This window comes from Phoca vitulina, unplaced genomic scaffold, assembly GCF_004348235.1.
Source record: "Phoca vitulina isolate PV1807 unplaced genomic scaffold, GSC_HSeal_1.0 scaffold25, whole genome shotgun sequence".
Classification (NCBI taxonomy): domain Eukaryota; kingdom Metazoa; phylum Chordata; class Mammalia; order Carnivora; family Phocidae; genus Phoca; species Phoca vitulina.
In genome coordinates this window covers 17,202,159-17,220,264 of record NW_022589728.1, presented here as the reverse complement: position 1 = coordinate 17,220,264, position 18,106 = coordinate 17,202,159, and the positions used below count along the sequence as shown (strand labels likewise).

The 18,106-nt window shown below is 40.6% G+C and overlaps 4 non-coding genes across 4 annotated transcripts; 1 reads left to right on the top strand and 3 right to left on the bottom strand.

The window, feature by feature from the left end:
• Positions 1 to 1,934: 1,934 nt before the first annotated feature.
• TRNAA-AGC lies at positions 1,935 to 2,007 on the bottom strand. The gene has a single exon. It is a non-coding gene; the product is annotated as a tRNA-Ala (tRNA).
• Positions 2,008 to 2,141: 134 nt separating this feature from the next.
• Positions 2,142 to 2,231, bottom strand: TRNAY-GUA. Its single transcript is given in 2 exon segments — positions 2,142 to 2,177; positions 2,195 to 2,231. It is a non-coding gene; the product is annotated as a tRNA-Tyr (tRNA).
• A 537-nt stretch (positions 2,232 to 2,768) lies between these two features.
• TRNAY-GUA lies at positions 2,769 to 2,861 on the bottom strand. Its single transcript has 2 exons — positions 2,825 to 2,861; positions 2,769 to 2,804 (listed from the first exon to the last, which is right to left on the bottom strand). It is a non-coding gene; the product is annotated as a tRNA-Tyr (tRNA).
• Positions 2,862 to 3,219: 358 nt separating this feature from the next.
• On the top strand, positions 3,220 to 3,292 carry TRNAR-ACG. Its single transcript has one exon. It is a non-coding gene; the product is annotated as a tRNA-Arg (tRNA).
• The last annotated feature ends 14,814 nt before the right edge of the window (positions 3,293 to 18,106 follow it).

The window sequence follows — 18,106 nt, the reverse complement described above, 5'->3', positions numbered from 1 at the left end:
ATTTATTAAATTAGCATTAGATGAACATTTCCCATGTCAATAGTTCTTAATAAGTATAATTTCAAAGGTTATATATACTCCCTTAAATGGTTATACCATAATTTATTTAACTATCATTTTGTATTTTTAGGATTGTTCTACTTTCCCTCCACAGTAGATCCAAGCATCTCTTTCCTGCACTTCCATATATACTTGTATAAACACACATGCAAACCCTCAGAATATTCCCCCCAGGCCTTCCCTTTATGGTACTGATCACATACACTGATAACAGTTAATGTTTATAGTGTGTTTACTATGTACCAGGCACTGTAATAAGGGCTTTACATGTTACATCTCAATTAAAAGTAGGTACCATTTTATCACTCCTATTTAACAAACAAGGAAACTGAAGCACCAAGATGTCGAGCAACCTGCCCAATATCACCCAGCTAGGGAATGTGAAAGCCAAGAAAGGCCATTGGATTTCACAGCCCACATGACTAACTACTGTGCAACAGTGCCTCTCAGCTTGTACCTTTAGACTTTTGATATGAATTCCATTCCACACCTGAGTTGCTAATCCTGAGATGTTGTTTGAGTTCTTGCCCAACTCCCATGCCCTGACCATGTGCTCTCCACCCGAATTTTGGGAGCATTCCTTCCACTTATTATACATTTCTTGCTCTTATTGTCATTTATAATTTTACTGCTAGCTCCACCAGTCAGCCAGTTAGAGCATTCATAATCTCAACTGGAAACTGGGCCATATCATCTGATAAAAGGATTCCTTTTCCTACTTTGTAAATTTGTTTTCATGAAAATAATATGTTTTAAACGAATCACTATACACTCAATTTAAAGACTTTACTGAAAAGAGTAAAATGAGATAAAAATGGAGACTGCCCTAGAAAAGGAAAGATATACCAATAAAATGCAGCGGGTTGTACACACTGGTAACAAAAAAATGTGCAGGTTGCCTAGAACACTAAAAGGAACAGGAGATAAAAGAATTGTCATTTATTAATTGTAATCATCAAAAAAGGTAATATTTCTGCCTTTGTCTTTGTCTTTGAAAATGTATGTTTTGTGTTGAGAACTGCAGTATGGTTTCAACAGCTTTTTAATGGCTATATTCTAGTAAATTAGGGTAGGAAGAATTTATTACCAGAAAAGCCTTTGTGTGTGTTCTGCTCAATTTCTGAATCTTTCAGTGACAGTGTATTTGTTTTGTTTTTGTCTTGTCTTTAACGAAATAGACTATGCTCAATAAACAGATCTCTCTTTTTTTTTTTTTTTTCCATTTAATTCCTTTCGAGTGCTGGTCCCAATTCTCCACAGTTACTTCCCAGGAGGAAAATGGCATTAGAACCCTCCTTCAGGAGCAAGCCTCTCGGTTTAAGGCCTCTGTCCACTTCCTCGCTGCTCTTCCTGTACCCCTTGCTTTATCCCATCCTAGTAGATCTGCCCACAGCTGGGCACCCCACTGAACTCAGATGACATGAAGCGGAATAGTTCTCGCTTCCTCGGCTCAACATAAGTTTAAGGTAGCCAGCGTCCCTTTCCAAGTTCTGTGTTTTTTTGTGTTGTTTTGTTTTTCTGTCCGTTCCCCCTAAATATGGGCAGTTTAGTATCGGATGGGTCTCTGGAAGTGCAGCTATCAATCACGAATCACAAAGAGAGTGCAGATGTAACTGTAATCCGTAGCCATTTTTGGACACAAAAAGAACCAATTTCGTGAACTTCCCAACGTAAATGGGTCTAAGACTTTTAAGTTGTGAGAATAAACTCTGTCAGCACCCATATCCCTTGTCTGGGAAGTTTTAGGGAGGGGTAACCTCAAGCTCAAGCTCGTCCCATCTCTCGCTTGCCCGATGGCTGATTTCAAGTTCTACCTCGAGTTGAATGAGAATCGAAAGAAAAACTACCACAAGGGAAGAGGAAAAAAAAAAAGCTGGAGGATGCGGGCATCGATCCCGCTACCTCTCGCATGCTAAGCGAGCGCTCTACCATTTGAGCTAATCCCCCACCACTGGGCACAGCCGCTTATCTCTTCCTCTAGAGAGAGGTCAGAACATTTAGAAACGGAAACTATTTTTTTTGATCATGTTCTTGATCTTGCCTTACAGTTAAGCCCAAAGTAACAAAATTAACAACTCCTCTCCTTCGAGCCGGAATCGAACCAGCGACCTAAGGATGGCCACGGGCACAGCGCCTACAGTCCTCCGCTCTACCAGCTGAGCTATCGAAGGGAGTAGGGTTGCAAGCTCTCAACTTTCCTTCATAATTTTTACTATCTAAGCTTTGTGTCCTTTGTACCGCGTTTCTCTAGTGACTCCCAGGTTTGTTGACCATAAGCTATCCTTCTAGCGAAACCCCCGTCTCCTCACGGCAGCTGGAACGAGCGCCCGCGTTGCCCACCAGCCACGGAGCTCTGAGGAAAAGGGCAGGCGGCTGGCTCGGGACTTTTCTCTGTGTGCTCAGGGGACTCGCGAAACGCCGAAGACGATTTGGAGACAAGCAGAAGGCCGTGACCCGGCAGCCGCCCCGCCGAGCGCAGACTCACTTCGGCGTTTACTAGGACCGCACGTTGGGGGGATTCACAAAAGATTTCACACGGGGGATACTGCCGTGGGCCAAAACTGGGGCGAAAGTGCAAGCACTTCCAATTGCTCAATTGCTCGTTGGAATATTATGTGTATTCGGGAAGGGGCCCGTGGAACGGGCCGTAAATCATACAAAGTTGGTATTAAAAAAGAAAAAAAAAAAAAAAAAAAAAGCACACTGTCTCCTTCGAGCCGGAATCGAACCAGCGACCTAAGGATGTCTCTTGCCAGGAAGTCAGCTACAGTCCTCCGCTCTACCAGCTGAGCTATCGAAGGGACGGGTGGATCTCTCGTGCCCCTTGAAATTCAAACTCAGAAACCCGAGCAAGTACAGCCGGGGGTTAGAAGTCGAATAGAGCATGCGTAACTGGGGAACGGGGAGGGGAAGGGAGTAAATGACTGTGTATTGTTTCACGCGTGCGCAGAAAGACAACCCAGCTTCCCCTCGTGGGATCCGGACCCACCGGGGAAAGGGGCTCCCTTCTCTTGTGTCCGGGGCTGGTGGTGCTGGGACTCAGAGAATCCGAGGCCACGTTCCTTTACTTTTCCTTTACTACCCCACATTGAGGATGGCTGTCGAGTGTGGCCTTACCACTCTGTAATCTGTACATCCCCCAGTTTCTCTGCATGTGGAGGGCCAGTGGCGCAATGGATAACGCGTCTGACTACGGATCAGAAGATTGTAGGTTCGACTCCTGCCTGGCTCGAATTTTTGTCACAATAGATTTTAAAAACCAAAGATTACTACTTCTTTAGGGTTCTTCAAATCACAAATGCTAAGAATATTTTACCGCACTTTGGACTCAGAAAGCTGTTGCGCGTCGTTTCCAGTACCACCCCGTCGAGCTCTCGAGCACTAACGAGACGCTGCCGCTCCCGAGAGCGCTGCGGCCCCCGGTGGAGGGCCGCGCTGAGGAAAGCTCAGGGACTCCAGGTAGGAAGCCAGGTGAGGGAGCCGGGAAGGGGAGCCTGCAGTCCCCGTGACGAAGCTGGTTGAAACCCCAAGGCTGCTTCTGCTTCTGCTTCAGCTTCCTTCTTCGGGTCTTCTAAGACAGCTGAAGACTTCAGTCACTGAGTCACTAGAGAAAGTGCCCACGCACACCCCCGACATTGCAGAGGAAAGAAAGTTAAACACTGTCTTTTTGATCCGGTTCCTATTTACATTTCATCTTAACAAGGGTCCTGAGCCCCTCCTCGGTTGTAAGCACAGCGTAAAAACCGCCTAGTGACTTGGGTTCTGCCCTCAAGGGTCTTTGAACCAACAGGATGTAATGTGGCTTTGAACAAATTGAGTTTTATTTTGAAGTTATTGGTCTTATTTGTGGGGAGTAGTTTAGAATTCTCTCTTAACTCTCCCCAGGTAAGACAGCAATTCCCCAAAGTAAAAGCTTTAATGTGAAATTGGGGAAGAGATAAATTAGGGGAGTTAGGGGAAAGTGGGAAAGCAGCTTCCTTAAGGCTATACAAACAGTTAAAGGAAGCTAAAAATTGGGGGGTCAGGGGACACAAGTACAGACCATTTGAACAAAATGATGGTGGGTTTTATTTTTGTTTCCTAGTGAACATTTTGCCATTTTTGAACGTAACAAGCTGATATATGTTTAAAATTACATAGTGTTTCTTTCTGAGAGTTAAAAAAAATTACCTCTGTGGGAAGTTGGGGACATATGTTGCACCCTTTCCCCCAGGTTTGTTGACAGAACCTTGAAAATTAGGCCACAAGGAAAGAGCCTTCATCTTATTCCTACTTTCTCCTCATTTTACAGGTAAGGGGTTTATTATTTGCTAAGGTCAAGGTCATGGCCATCATTGCACTGTGGGAGAAACTGGCTTCCTGGTCTAACCCCTTCTTGCGCTTTTTCCCCAGCAGCCAGCCAGAGTAACACCCTCCAAGAGGGCCAAGATGGTGTGTGATTTCTGGCTCTCTTACTGTGACAGAAATTCACACAGAGCTAATGTAAATCAGAGACATTTACTGTAAGGTACAGGGGTGTCCCAGGGAAACCAAGAAGGAAATGAAACTGGGCTTCCTTAAGGTTTTTCTCTCAGTGCCTCTCTGTGCCTCACTATATTTCTCTAGTGCTCACAGTTGGCAACATGGTTTCCCCCTCACAACCTATTGCTGTAGATCAAATGTCTGTATCTCTCCCTGCCACACACCCAAATTCATGTTGAAAATCTAATGCCCAAGGTGATAGTATTAGGAGGTGGGGCCTGTGAAGGGTAATTAGGACATGGAGGTGGAGAGTGCCCTTATCAAAGAGGCACCTGAGAAATCCCTCCTCCCCTCCACTGTGTGTGGGCACAGTGAGAAAGAAGTTCAGCAGTCTGCAACCTTGGAAGAGGGTCTTCACCAGAACCTGATCATGCTGGCACCCTGGTCTTGGATTTCCAGCCTCCAAAACTGTGAGAAACAAAATATCTTGTTTATAAGCTACCCAGTCTGTGGTATGTTGTTACAGCAGCCTAAATAGATTAAGATGTCTATCAACCAGAGACTCTCTTCTCTTTCTCAATCCTGACTGCAAAACTCTTCTTTGTCTGGCCTCAGTTAGATGCTCACCCTTGGTCCCCGAACTGTGTCCAGGGGTCAGGATTACATGCAGCCATCAGGGCGGGCTCACCTATAGCCATATAGGTGGGCACGTATGATTGCCCTCCTTCCTGGGATTCCAGTGAAGAGCTAATAAAGACAAAAAGAAAAAAAGTCTATGCAGCATGAGAGACAAAAGTAGTTGCAATGAGCAAACCTGAGATTTTAAACAATTTCTGGGATGTGGAATACAAATGAGGTTATGTAGACCCATAACCCGGAATGGAGAAAAACACAGCTCAGAGTGCACATTCTAGAAGCTAGCAGACAAAACTACTCTCCCCATGGAGCTCGCAAGAGGCTCCAGGCACAGAGGCAACAGCACAAAGGTCAAAGGCCCACAACATTTTGCAGCTGCTGCTGCATTTGTCCCAGGTGGAGCTGCCTGGAGAACTGCTTAAGCAGAATAGATTAGCCTAGGGAGAGCCCAGGTGGTGAATACAGGGCTGGGGAGATAGGCATAGTAGAGCCTAATAATAATAGACATGGAGAGAAAGAAAGGCCACCTCACCCCACTCTCAGATAGCAACTCTCCTTGAGTTAGTAGTTTGGGGGATTGGAGGGCAGCATGGCTATTTCCTCCCATGCACCATTAATGTAAAAGCCTGCATGTCCGCAGGACCAGCCATTTTACAGACACAAATCAGTGTAGTCCTTTATTCATGAATATGAACAAATGTCTACCAGACATTTGAGAGGAAACAACTTAAAAAAGAAAGTCCAAGATAAACACACAGCAACTGATTCAAGAGGAAACAGATAATGCAAGGAATAGTACAGAACTGTTTTTTGAATTGATATTAAAAAAGGAGCAATGAGAAAATAGTTGAGTTCTTGAAAACTAAAAGTTTGCCAAAGTGAAAAATAACATATTGGTCATGGCTAAAGATCAAATTTGGAGATATAAAAGATAGAATGGAAAATACCTCCCAGGAAACAAAAATACAGAGAGCAGAAAATATAAAAGCATGGGGGATAGGCCCGGAAGACACAAGGCTTTAGAGTTCCAGAAAGAGAAATAACAGAAAATGCAGGAGTGGAAGAAAGACTTTAGTCATCAGATCAAAAGTGCCATCCAAATATAATGAATGAAAAAAACCATGCCTGGACAGCCTAGTGAAATGTAAAAGCACTGAGGATAAAGATGAAATCCTAAAGGCTTTCAGAGATGGGGATAACAAGCAAATAACAGGCTAACTACAAAGGAAAGAGAATCAGATTATAATCAGACTTCTCAGCAATACTGGATGCTAGAACACAGTAGAGCAAGACCTTTGAAGTTCTGTGGGGAAATAATTTTGAACCCAGAATTGTATAATCAATCAAAGTAGCAATCACCTATGAGAACAAATAGGTCACACTTGTGAGTGTCATAAAATTTAAATCTTTTAAAATTTAAATCTTTTAAATTCTTTTCTGAAACAAAAAATAAACATTACTTGAAGATGTTATACTGATGATGTTCTCTAGGAAGCAAAAGCTGACACAAAACCAGAGTACAGAATAATAATGGGGAGTAACGTCCTGTGAATGCAAAAGGGGAGGACACAGTATTATGTAGTATTAGGACGCAGCAATGCAGACCTGATAGTCTCTGCCTTGGTACCTGCAGAGCACAGATTTCCCTTTAGAGGACTCCTGAGTTGGATAGGAATGATAAGGTTTTCATGCAATCACTTTGCTCAGTCATTGGCCAAAGTCTGAAAACCTCCTCTGGAAAGCTGAGGTGGACCCTATAACACCTGGAGGCTCTCAGTTAACCATCCTCCTTGAAGCTGGGCAGTTCCTTCTTGAAAGGCAATCTGGCAATCTAGCAGCAAATCTGTCTGCCACAGATGTACTTCAGCACAGCAACAACAACAACAAAGAGGGGTAGGGGGGAGAAAAGGATACAAGAAAGAGGAGAACATAGGATTTAAGAAAAAAGGGAACTGACCAAGGAACTCAAATCCCAGGTTGGCAGTGATGCAGCAGGCCAAGAAAGCAATCAAGACAAATTAGGAAAAAACAAAAAGGGTCAGAGGGCTCTGTGAAGATGATCTCTCAAGAAGAGAGTGGATTCTTTCACAATAGTAATGTCATTAAGGACCAGGAAGACTTTAGAGATACTGCAAAACATGTCATTTTTGCAAGCCAAAGATAATTAGAAAATTTTGAAAAAAAAATTACAAAGAGCTTTATAAAGAATTCATGGTCCAAATATAAAGCAAACTAAAATATGGTACAATTTTGAGAGATTGATGGCATATATTATGGACTAATTTTCCCCTACCCCTCTCCAAATTCTAGTACTGAAGCCCTAAGCCCCAGTACCTCAGAATGTGACTATATTTGGAGATAGGGACCTTTAAAACAGTAATTAGATTTAAATGAGGTCATTAGGGTGGGCCCTTATCCAATGTGACTAGTGTTCTTATAAGAAGAGACTAGGACACAGAGAGAAACACCAGACATGTGCATGCATAGAGAGACAACCATGTGAACACACAGCAAGAAGGTCTGCAAGCCAAGGAGAGAGGCCTCAGAAGAAACCAAACCTGCTGAAACTTTGATCTTGGACTTCTAGCCTCCACAACTGTGAGAAAATACATTTCTGTTGTTTAAGCCACCCAGTCTATGGTATTTTTTGAGGCAAACCTAGGAAACTAAGACATAATTGGTGAGGAAAAAGAAATTTGCTTTCTTTTTTGCATTCTTTGGTATTGTTTACATTTTTGTTTAACTATATGCAAGTTATTTTATATAATGTGTGGGGCAGACAGTTTCATAATTGTCATCTAATAAAAATTGCTTAGAAGTGAAGGAACTGATGACCAAAGATATGAAATGACTTACCTTCAGGCACAGAGTTGAGTAATGGCAGATGAGAAATCAGATCTCCTAAGTCACCAGCTAGGATTCTCCTTAGCGCTACTTGGTCTCCCTGTCCTCAACTGGACACTTGAGTTAGACTGGACTGCTGGACTTCTTCCTAGGAGGAAGGAGGTTGAAAGGCAGTTTCTGATGTTAGGCAAGGTTAGACAATGACCAGGACATTCTGGGAGTAGCAGTGTTCCATTTATTAAAGGGAACTCTCTTCTTACCTCTAGAACACAAAGATCAAATCCCTAAGATTTGTTAACTAACAGTGGTGCTCCACAAAAGTTATTTACGATACCCTGAGATCTGAAGGAAAAAAACATTGTTCAACTTGAAAAATACCTTACATATATGCACATGAAAGAACTTTCAAGTTCTTCCTTTCAGTTGAGGAAACCATTCCACAGATCAGGAAGCTCTACCAAGAAATGTTAAATAATTTCTTCAGGATGATTCTCCAGATTGGGGGAGCAGGGCTGAACTCGGGTTTACTTAGTGCTCATCCATGGCCTTCTGTAAATGTGTACTATATCCAAGAAGGATTCCACAAGATTGAAATGAGAACACTTGCTTGTTGTGAGAAACCACAGAGATAACATTTCCAAAGTCAGAAAGGGAACCATTCTGGAGAACTCCAGGGGAGATACAGTGGATTTGTGTTATTTGCAGTAGTTAGGTTCTATACAGTCACCACAAACAGTGGTTTAGTGAATACTGAACCATTGCTCCCAGGGGAAATACAAGGTTAAGTTCCTGTGGGCCTCTGTTCACAACATTTTTCTTAAGTGATCAGTATGTGTTTTATGTGTTACTGTTTAGATACCTTATTTAAGATATATTATTATGAATGACCATGAAATAAATTTTAGCAAGTAGGGAAATTTGCAAAATATGGAATCTATGAATAATGAGGATTAATAGTATTATCAGGCCAAACTAAATCTTGAATTACATGATGAATAACTATGTGATCTTAATGAGACTAGCCCTCAGGCCCCTACCTCCATTAAGGAGGTTCATGGGAACCATTTGTACTACAGGCAGATTGCAGGACTGACCCATCCAATTCCCAGGGCTCCATAAGACTTCAAGTTATCTGCAGTCTTTCACACTCAGGAAAAGTAGGACTGTCATATTGTTCATACAGTGTCTTTCCCAGAGGTATGATTTGGGGGGGGGGGAAGGGCTGGGAAAAGATGTTGCAGGGAGATTTGCTTCATAGATTCATATTTATTCCTTTACTAAACATTTACTCAGTTTCTACTATGTGCCAGGTACGTGTGTTCTAGAGCTGGGGATGCAGCAGTAAGCAAAACAGCCACAAATTTCTACTCTGATGGAATACACATTTTGAAGGACAGACAGACAATAAGTTGACAATAAATGATATATAGTAGGCTCAACAATGGTGAATGCCAAAGGAAAAGATAAAGCACAGGTGTATCCAGAGTGTGGAGGGTACTGTGCTTTTCACAATGGCAAATTGACATAGACTACCAGAAACAAAATAAATTGCTGCAAAACACACACACACACACACACACACACACATTTATTTTAAATGGTGGGAGACCAAGTTCCAGTTCCAGTTCCTTTAGGAAAAATTTGTTTGCCAAGTTATATTTCCTATGAAGAAGTAAAGGTTTGCTAATTTAGATATCTGACATAAATAATGGTATGTTTTTACTAATAGAAACTTCACAATTTGTACCTTATTTTGTACAATGGAGAAAAATTGACTATAATTTCAATTTTATTATGAATAGATAATTAAAGTCATGAAAAGATTATGCATCCTGTTGTATGAGTGATATTGAAATGCCTTGTTTTTATATATAATAGTAAATGTTCTCATCCCAATCTTAGGGAATCAGAATAATGGAATAGAATTATTAACTTGGATTTATAGACCTATGGTATTCACCTTTAGTGGGGGAGGGACAAATTCAAGTATATTGAGTATAAGCACTGTTTTGATATTAAATAAGTAGTTGTATCTAACAGTACAGAATTCAAATGTCTTATGGTGCCATGGTGGTATAGTAATTAAGCAGATAGACCCTAGAGCTAGGCTACCTGAGTCCAAATGCTGGTTCTCTTCTTACTAAAGTTACAGGTTAATTGACAGCTCCAATTTTCCCATCTGTGAAATGAGAAATAATAGTACCAACTTCATAGGTTTGCTGTAAGGCTTAAGTGAATTAATGTATATTAAGCACTTAGAATAGTGTCTGGCACATAGTAAGTGCCCTATATATGCTTGCTATTTAAAAATATATTAAAAGTTTTCTTAGCACTGTCTATAATCTTGGAAAATTATGGCAGAAACTTTACCAGAATTTTGTCAGGATTGTTTACGAATATCAACTATTCTACAATCACTTTTAAAATTAAAATGAAAATCCAACTTTTCACTCACTTGGTTAATGTTGCAATTATTCACTGGTCAGACAAGAGAAAGTGGCAGACAGCTACCAAGGCCACTAAGGCTTCCCAAGTAAAGAAATGCTGCAGGGAGGAGGAGGTGGAGGAGGAGGAGGAGGAGGAGGGAAGAGGAAGAGGAAGTAGAGACAGAGGAAGTATTTGGGAATTTGCTCTTTCAGATTTGGGGGTTTTGAGTCTTTGAAGATATGCTTTTGAAGAAGGCACTGAGGATTAAGAAAGGGTGATTACCTAGAGGAATCTTAAGCTACGAAGGGCAGTTAAAGAAAAAGGTACATAATAAATAGAGTATTCTTTTTTTTTTTTTAAGATTTTATTTATTTAACAGAGAGACACAGCAAGAGAGGGAACACAAGTGGGGTTGGGGGGAGACGGAGGAGCAGGCTTCCCACGGAGCAGGGAGCCCAGTGTGGGGCTCGATGCGGGGCTCGATGTGGAGCTCAATGAGGGTCTCAATGCGGGGCTCGATCCCAGGACCCTGGGATCATGACCTGAGCTGAAGGCAGACGCTTAACGACTGAGCCACCCAGGTGCCCCAATGGAGTGTTCTTTTGAAAATAAGAGAACTCTGGGAAGGAGTTGAGCAGGGAGGTGAAGAGGGTTAGTTTTCAGGAAGGACAAATGTAGTTGGAAATATAAGATCACCATGGAGAGGCAATATAGTGCAGCTATTAATACTATGGATTTGAGGACGGGCCTGCTCTACCCCTTACTGGCTGGGTGATCTTGGCCAAGTTATTTAAACTTTCTGTGGTTTAGTTTGTTAGTCTGGAAATGGGGAATGATAATGCTGATAGTACTTGTCCCATAGATAGTGTATTAAGTGCATATATAAATATAAAATATATAAAGCTAGGAAAAAGCTCTTAGGGCAGTGTCAGGTACTAAGCACTATGACTATTGGTTATTATTGTTCATTTGACAGATTTATTTTTAGTTCATGAAAGAATAAATCATCTTGTTCAAATACAAATGCTCCTGTGATCCTAAAAGCGATCACTTCCCACCTCCTTTCAAATCCTTTAGTTTGGGGGATGGGATGTGCTAGAGAAGAGGTAAGAGAGAACAAAGAAAAGCAGAAGAGAAGCAGGGAAGTGAATCGTTTTTATTTTCTATTAAAACTTTACCCTCTTACTCAGAATAACCTGTATCTTTCAGGTTTTGGTAGCTAAAATTTTACTTTTTGAGTATGCTATATATTGAGTTTACAAAATAAATCCCAGGGGCACCTGGGTGGCTCAGTCAGTTAAGCAGCTGCCTTCTGCCTGGGTTATGATTGGGGGGGGGGGGTCCTGGGATTGAGCCCCATGTCACGTGCCCTACTTGTGGGGAGTCTGCTTCTCCCGCTCCCTCTGACCTTCCCCCGCCCCACAAGTGCGTGCTCTCTTAAATGAATAAATAAAAAATCTTAAAAAAAATAAATTCCATGCTAAATACAATAAACTTTTGAAATGAAGGCATTTTATATAAAACTGTTATGCTAATAAGTTAATCTATATATTGATTATATGTTTCAGTTCCTGATGCCTTCATCTGTTCCTCTTAAACCTAGGTTAGTTAGCTTTGAAATATTGCTTTATGTAATTATAATAAATAATCCTGAAAAATGCCAGTTTAGTAAATAGCTAATGTATACATGCCTGAATAGATCATTTTTAAAAAAATTTAAGGAAATGTTGGAATTTCATTCCCAAAGTGAAAATCTGCACTAAAAATTTCCCCCCAATTATTTTTCACCAGAAAAGAAAGTGCATTGCAGATCTCTGAGAAGAGATGAATCTGGACAACATTTCAGGAGTGAAGATTATTTGGGTATCAGAGCAGCTTACTCAGAAGCATAAAACCTTCACCAGGTAAGATCCCCTCTTCCTGGACCTGGGAACAAGGATGTACCTGGGGGGCTCTCAGGCATTGAAGAAGTTGATAATAAGATTTTCAGCTATTAGAAAGCTGGGTTGGCAGCCCCAGTGGCGAGCAGAATGTGTTAACAGCTGTCCTATTACTGTTGATTTGATTCTGGGAATTTAGTTTTGCTTCTTGGGGACAGCCCTGAACAGCGTGAAAATTCCAGAAAGTTGTATCACTCCCATTCATTTGATGCTGAGCATGTTTAGGTCTCTTTTTGGAGAAAAGCTTTTCTCAGAAATGGCATATGTTGTAAGAATTAATTAATCAACAGGTATTTATTAGTTCCTACTTCGTTTTTAGCACTGCACAAACTTACTCTGACTGTAAGATGTTATTCTGCAAATCACTGCTAATTTGAGCCATCTACAGTTTGGAAATGGCTTTGTTATACAGAAACTGGTTATACACGATTTAATCTAAATTTCTGGCCCTTTGTAGTCTAGAACTGCTCAGAACTAATATACAGGTAAATGTTATTTAGGTGCTTAGGAGGAGTGCAGGCTGGAAAAAGAGGGGTTTTGGAGAGGAGGACTTTGTTTCTCAAATAAAGGTTTTTCTTTGTTGGAGGACTGGTGCTCTGGAAGTAGATTTGCCTTCATATCGATGAGGAGTAAGGGAGGGCAGGTGCTGAAGTGTTTTTTTTGTTTTTTTTTATTATGTTAATCACCATATATTACATCATTAGTTTTTGATGTAGTGTTCCATGATCCATTGTTTGCTTATAACACCCAGTGCTTCATTCAGTACAAGCCCTCTTTAATACCCATCAAGAGGCTAACCCATCCCCCACCCCCCCTCCCCTCTAGAACCCTCAGTTTGTTTCTCAGAGTCCATAATCTCTCATGGTTCATCTCCCACTCCGATTTCCCCCCCTTCATTTTTCCATTCCTGCTATCTTCTTCTTTTTTTATTTTTTTTAACATATAATGTATAATTTGTTTCAGAGGTAGAGGTCTGTGATTCAACAGTCTTAATTCACGGCGCTCACCATAGCACATACCCTCCCCAATGTCCATCACCAAGCCATCCCATCCCTCCCACCCCCCACCACTCCAGCAACCCTCAGTTTGTTTCCTGAGATTAAGAATTCCTCATATCAGTGACATCATATGATACTTATCATTCTCTGATTGACTTATTTCGCTCAGCATAACACCCTCCAGTTCTATCCACGTCATTGCAAATGGCAAGATTTCGTTCCTTTTGATGGCTGCATAATATTCCATTGTATATATATACCACATCTTCTTATCCATTCATCTGTCGATGGACATCTGGATTCTTTCCACAGTTTGGCTATTGTGGACATTGCTGCTATAAACATCGGGGTGCACGTACCCCTTCGGATCACATTTGTATCTTTGGGGTAAATACCCAGTAGTGCGATTGCTGGGTCGTAGGGTAGCTCTATTTTCAACTTTTTGAGGAACCTCCACACTGTTTTCCAGAGTGGCTGCACCAGCTTGCATTCCAACCAACAGTGTAGGAGGGTTCCCCTTTCTCCGCATCCTCACCAACAGATGTTGTTTCCTGACTTGTTCATTATAGCCATTCTGACTGGTGTGAGGTGGTATCTCATTGAGGTTTTGATTTGGATTTCCCTCATGCTGAGCGAAGTTGAGCACTTTTTCATGTGTCTGTTGGCCATTTGGATGTCTTTGGAAAAATGTCTGTTCATGTCTTCTGCCCATTTCTTGATTGGATTATTTGTTCTTTGGGTGTTGAGTTTGATAAGTTCTTTATAGATTTTGGAAACTAGCCCTTTATCTGATATGTCATTTGCAAATATCTTCTCCCATTCTGTCGGTTGTCTTTTGGTTTTGTTGACTGTCTCTTTTGCTGTGCAAAAGATTTTTATCTTGATGAAGTCCCAAGAGTTCATTTTTGCCCTTGCTTCCCTTGCCTTTGGCGATGTTTCTAGGAAGAAGTTCCTGTGGCTGAGGTCGAAGTGGTTGCTGCCTATGTTCTCCTTTAGGATTTTGATGGACTCCTGTCTCACATTTAGGTCTTTCATCCATTTTGAGTCTATTTTTGTGTGTGGTGTAAGGAAAGGGTCCAGTTTCATTCTTCTGCATGTGGCTGTCCAATTTTCCCAACACCATTTGTTGAAGAGACTTTTTTCCATTGGACATTCTTTCCTGCTTTGTCGAAGATTATTTGACCGTAGAGTTGAGGGTCCATTCTGGGCTCTCTATTTTGTTCCATTGATCTAAGTGTCTGTTTTTGTGCCAGTACCATACTGTCTTGATAATTACAGCTTTGTAATAGAGCTTGAAGTCTGGAATTGTGATGCCACCAGCTTTACTTTTCTTTTTCAATATTCCTCTGGCTATTCGGGGTGTTTTCTGGTTCCATACAAATTTTAGGATTATTTGTTCCATTTCTTTGAAAAAAGTGGATGGTATTTTGATAGGGATTGCATTAAATGTGTAGATTGCTCTAGGTAGCATTGACATCTTCACAATATTTGTTCTTCCAATCCATGAGCATGGAACATTTTTCCATTTCTTTGTGTCTTCCTCAATTTCTTTCATGAGTATTTTATAGTTTCCTGAGTACAGATTCTTTGCCTCTTTGATTAGATTTATTCCTAGGTATCTTATGGTTTTGGGTGCAATTGTAAATGGGATCGACTCCTTAATTTCTCTTTCTTCTGTCTTGTTGTTGGTGTATAGGAATGCCACTGATTTCTGTGCATTGATTTTATATCCTGACACTTTACTGAATTCCTGTATGAGTTCTAGCAGTTTTGGGGTGGAGTCTTTTGGGTTTTCCACATAAAGTATCCTATCATCTGCAAAGAGTGAGTTTGACTTCTTCTTTGCAGATTTGGATGCCTTTTATTTCTTTTTGTTGTCTGATTGCTGTGGCTAGGATTTCTAATACTATGTTGAACAACAGTGGTGATAGTGGACATCCCTGCCGTATTCCTGACCTTAGGGGGAAAGCTCTCAGTTTTTCCCCATTGAGAATGATATTCGCTGTGGGTTTTTCATAGATGGCTTTTATGATATTGAGGTATGTACTGTCTATCCCTACACTGTGAAGGGTTTTGATCAAGAAAGGATGCTGTACTTTGTCAAATGCTTTTTCTGCATCTATTGAGAGGATCGTATGGTTCTTGTTCTTTCTTCTATTAATGTAGTGTATCACATTGATTGATTTGCGGATGTTGAACCAACCCTGCAGCCCAGGGATAAATCCCACTTGGTCATGGTAAATAATCCTTTTAATGTACTGTTGGATCCTATTGGCTAGTATTTTGGTGAGAATTTTTGCATCCAGGTTCATCAAGGATATTGGTCTGTAATTCTTTTTGGTAGGGTCTTTTTCTGATTTTGGGATTAAGGTAATGGTGGCCTCATAAAACGAGTTTGGAAGTTTTCCTTCCATTTCTATTTTTTGGAACAGTTTCAGAAGAATAGGTATTAATTCTTCTTTAAATGTTTGGTAGAATTCCCCTGGGAAGCCATCTGGTCCTGGGCTTTTGTTTGTTGGGAGATTTTTGATTACTGCTTCACTTTCCTTAGTGGTTATAGGTCTGTTCAGGTTGTCTATTTCTTCCTGGTTCAGTTTTGGTAGTTGATACATCTCTAGGAATGCGTCCATTTCTTCCAGGTTATCTAATTTTCTGGCATATAGTTGCTCATAATATGTTCTTATAATTGTTTGTATTTCTTTGGTGTTGGTTGTGGTCTCTCCTCTTTCATTCATGATTTTATTTATTTGGGTCATTTCTCTTTTCTTTTTGATAAGTCTGGCCAGGGGTTTATCAATCTTGTTAATTCTTTCAAAGAACCAGCTCCTAGTTTTGTTGATCTGTTCTTCTGTTCTTTTGGTTTCTATTTCATTGATTTCTGCTCTGATCTTTATTATTTCTCTTCTCCTTCTGGGTTTAGGCTTTATTTGCTGTTCTTTCTCTAGCTCCTTTAGGTGTAGGGTTAGGTTGTGTATTTGAGACCTTTCTTGTTTCTTGAGTAAGGCTTGTTTTGCTATATACTTTCCTCTTAGGACTGCCTTTGCTGCATCCCAAGGATTTTGAACAGTTGTGTTTTCATTTTCATTTGTTTCCATGATTTTTTAAAAATTCTTCTTTAATTTCCTGGTTGACCCATTCATTCTTTAGTAGGATGCTCTTTAGCCTCCATGTATTTGAGTTCTTTCTGACTTTCCTCTTGTGATTGAGTTCTAGTTTCAAAACGTTGTGGTCTGAAAATATGCAGGGAATGATCCCAATCTTTTGGTACCGGTTGAGACCTGATTTGTGACCTAGGATGTGATCTATTCTGGAGAATGTTCCATAGGCACTAGAGAAGAATGTGTAATATGTTGCTTTGGGATGGAATGTTCTGAATATATCTGGGAAGTCCATTTGGTCCAGTGTATCATTTAAAGTCTTTATTTCCTTGTTGATCTTTTGCTTAGATGATCTGTCCATTTCAGTGAGGGGGGTGTTAAAGTCCCCCACTATTATTGTATTGTTGTCGATGTGTTTCTTTGCTTTTGTTATTAAGTGACTTATATAATTGGCTGCTCCCATGTTAGGGGCATAGAGATTTACAATTGTTAGATCTTCTTGTTGGATAGACCCTTTAAGTAGGATATAGTGTCCTTCCTCATCTCTTATTATAGTCTTTGGTTTAAAATCTAATTTGTCTGATATAATGATTGCCACCCCAGCTTTCTTTTTGTGTCCATTAGCATGGTAAATGTTTTTCCACCCCCTCCCTTTCAATCTGGGGATGTCTTTGGGTCTCAAATGAGTCTCTTACACACAGCATATTGATGGGTCTTGTTTTTTTATCCAATCTGATACCCTGTGTCTTTTGATTGGGGCATGTAGCCCATTTACATTCAGGGTAACTATTGAAAGATATGAATTTAGTGCCATTGTTTTGCCTGTAAGGTTACTGTTACTGTGTATTGTCTGTGTTCCTTTCTGGTCTATGTTACTTTTAGGCTCTCTCTTTGCTTAGAGGACCCCTTTCAATATTTCTTGTAGGGCTGGTTTCATGTTTGCAAATTCCTTTAGTTTTTGTTTGTCCTGGAAGCTTTTTATCTCTCCTTCTATTTTCAATGACAGCCTAGCTGGATATAGTATTCTTGGCTGCATATTTTTCTCATTTAGTGCTCTGAAGATATCATGCCAGTCCTTTCTGGCCTGCCAGGTGTCTGCGGATAGGTCTGTTGCCAGTCTAATGTTTCTACCATTGTAGGTTACAGATCTCTTGTCCTGAGCTGCTTTCAGGATTTTCTCTTTGTCTCTGAGACTCGTAAGTTTTACTGTTAGATGTCGGGGTGTTGACCTATTTTTATTGTTTTTGAGGGGCTTCTCTGTTCCTCCTGGATCTTGATGCCTGTTTTCTTCCCCAAATGAGGGAAGTTCTCTGCTATAATTTGCTCCAATATACCTTCTGCCCCCCTCTCTCTTTCTTCTTCTTTTGGGATCCCAATTATTCTAATATTGTTTCATCTTATGGTATCACTTATATCTCGAATTCTGCCCTCGTGATCCAGTAGTTGTTTATCTCTCTTTTTCTCAGCTTCTTTATTTTCTATCATTTCTATCATTCTATCATCTTCTATATCACTAATTCTCTCTTCTGCCTCATTTATCCTAGCAGTTAGAGCCCCCATTTTTGATTGCACCTCATTAATAGCCTTTTTGATTTCGACTTGGTTAGATTTTTGTTCTTTTATTTCTCCAGAAAGGGTTTCT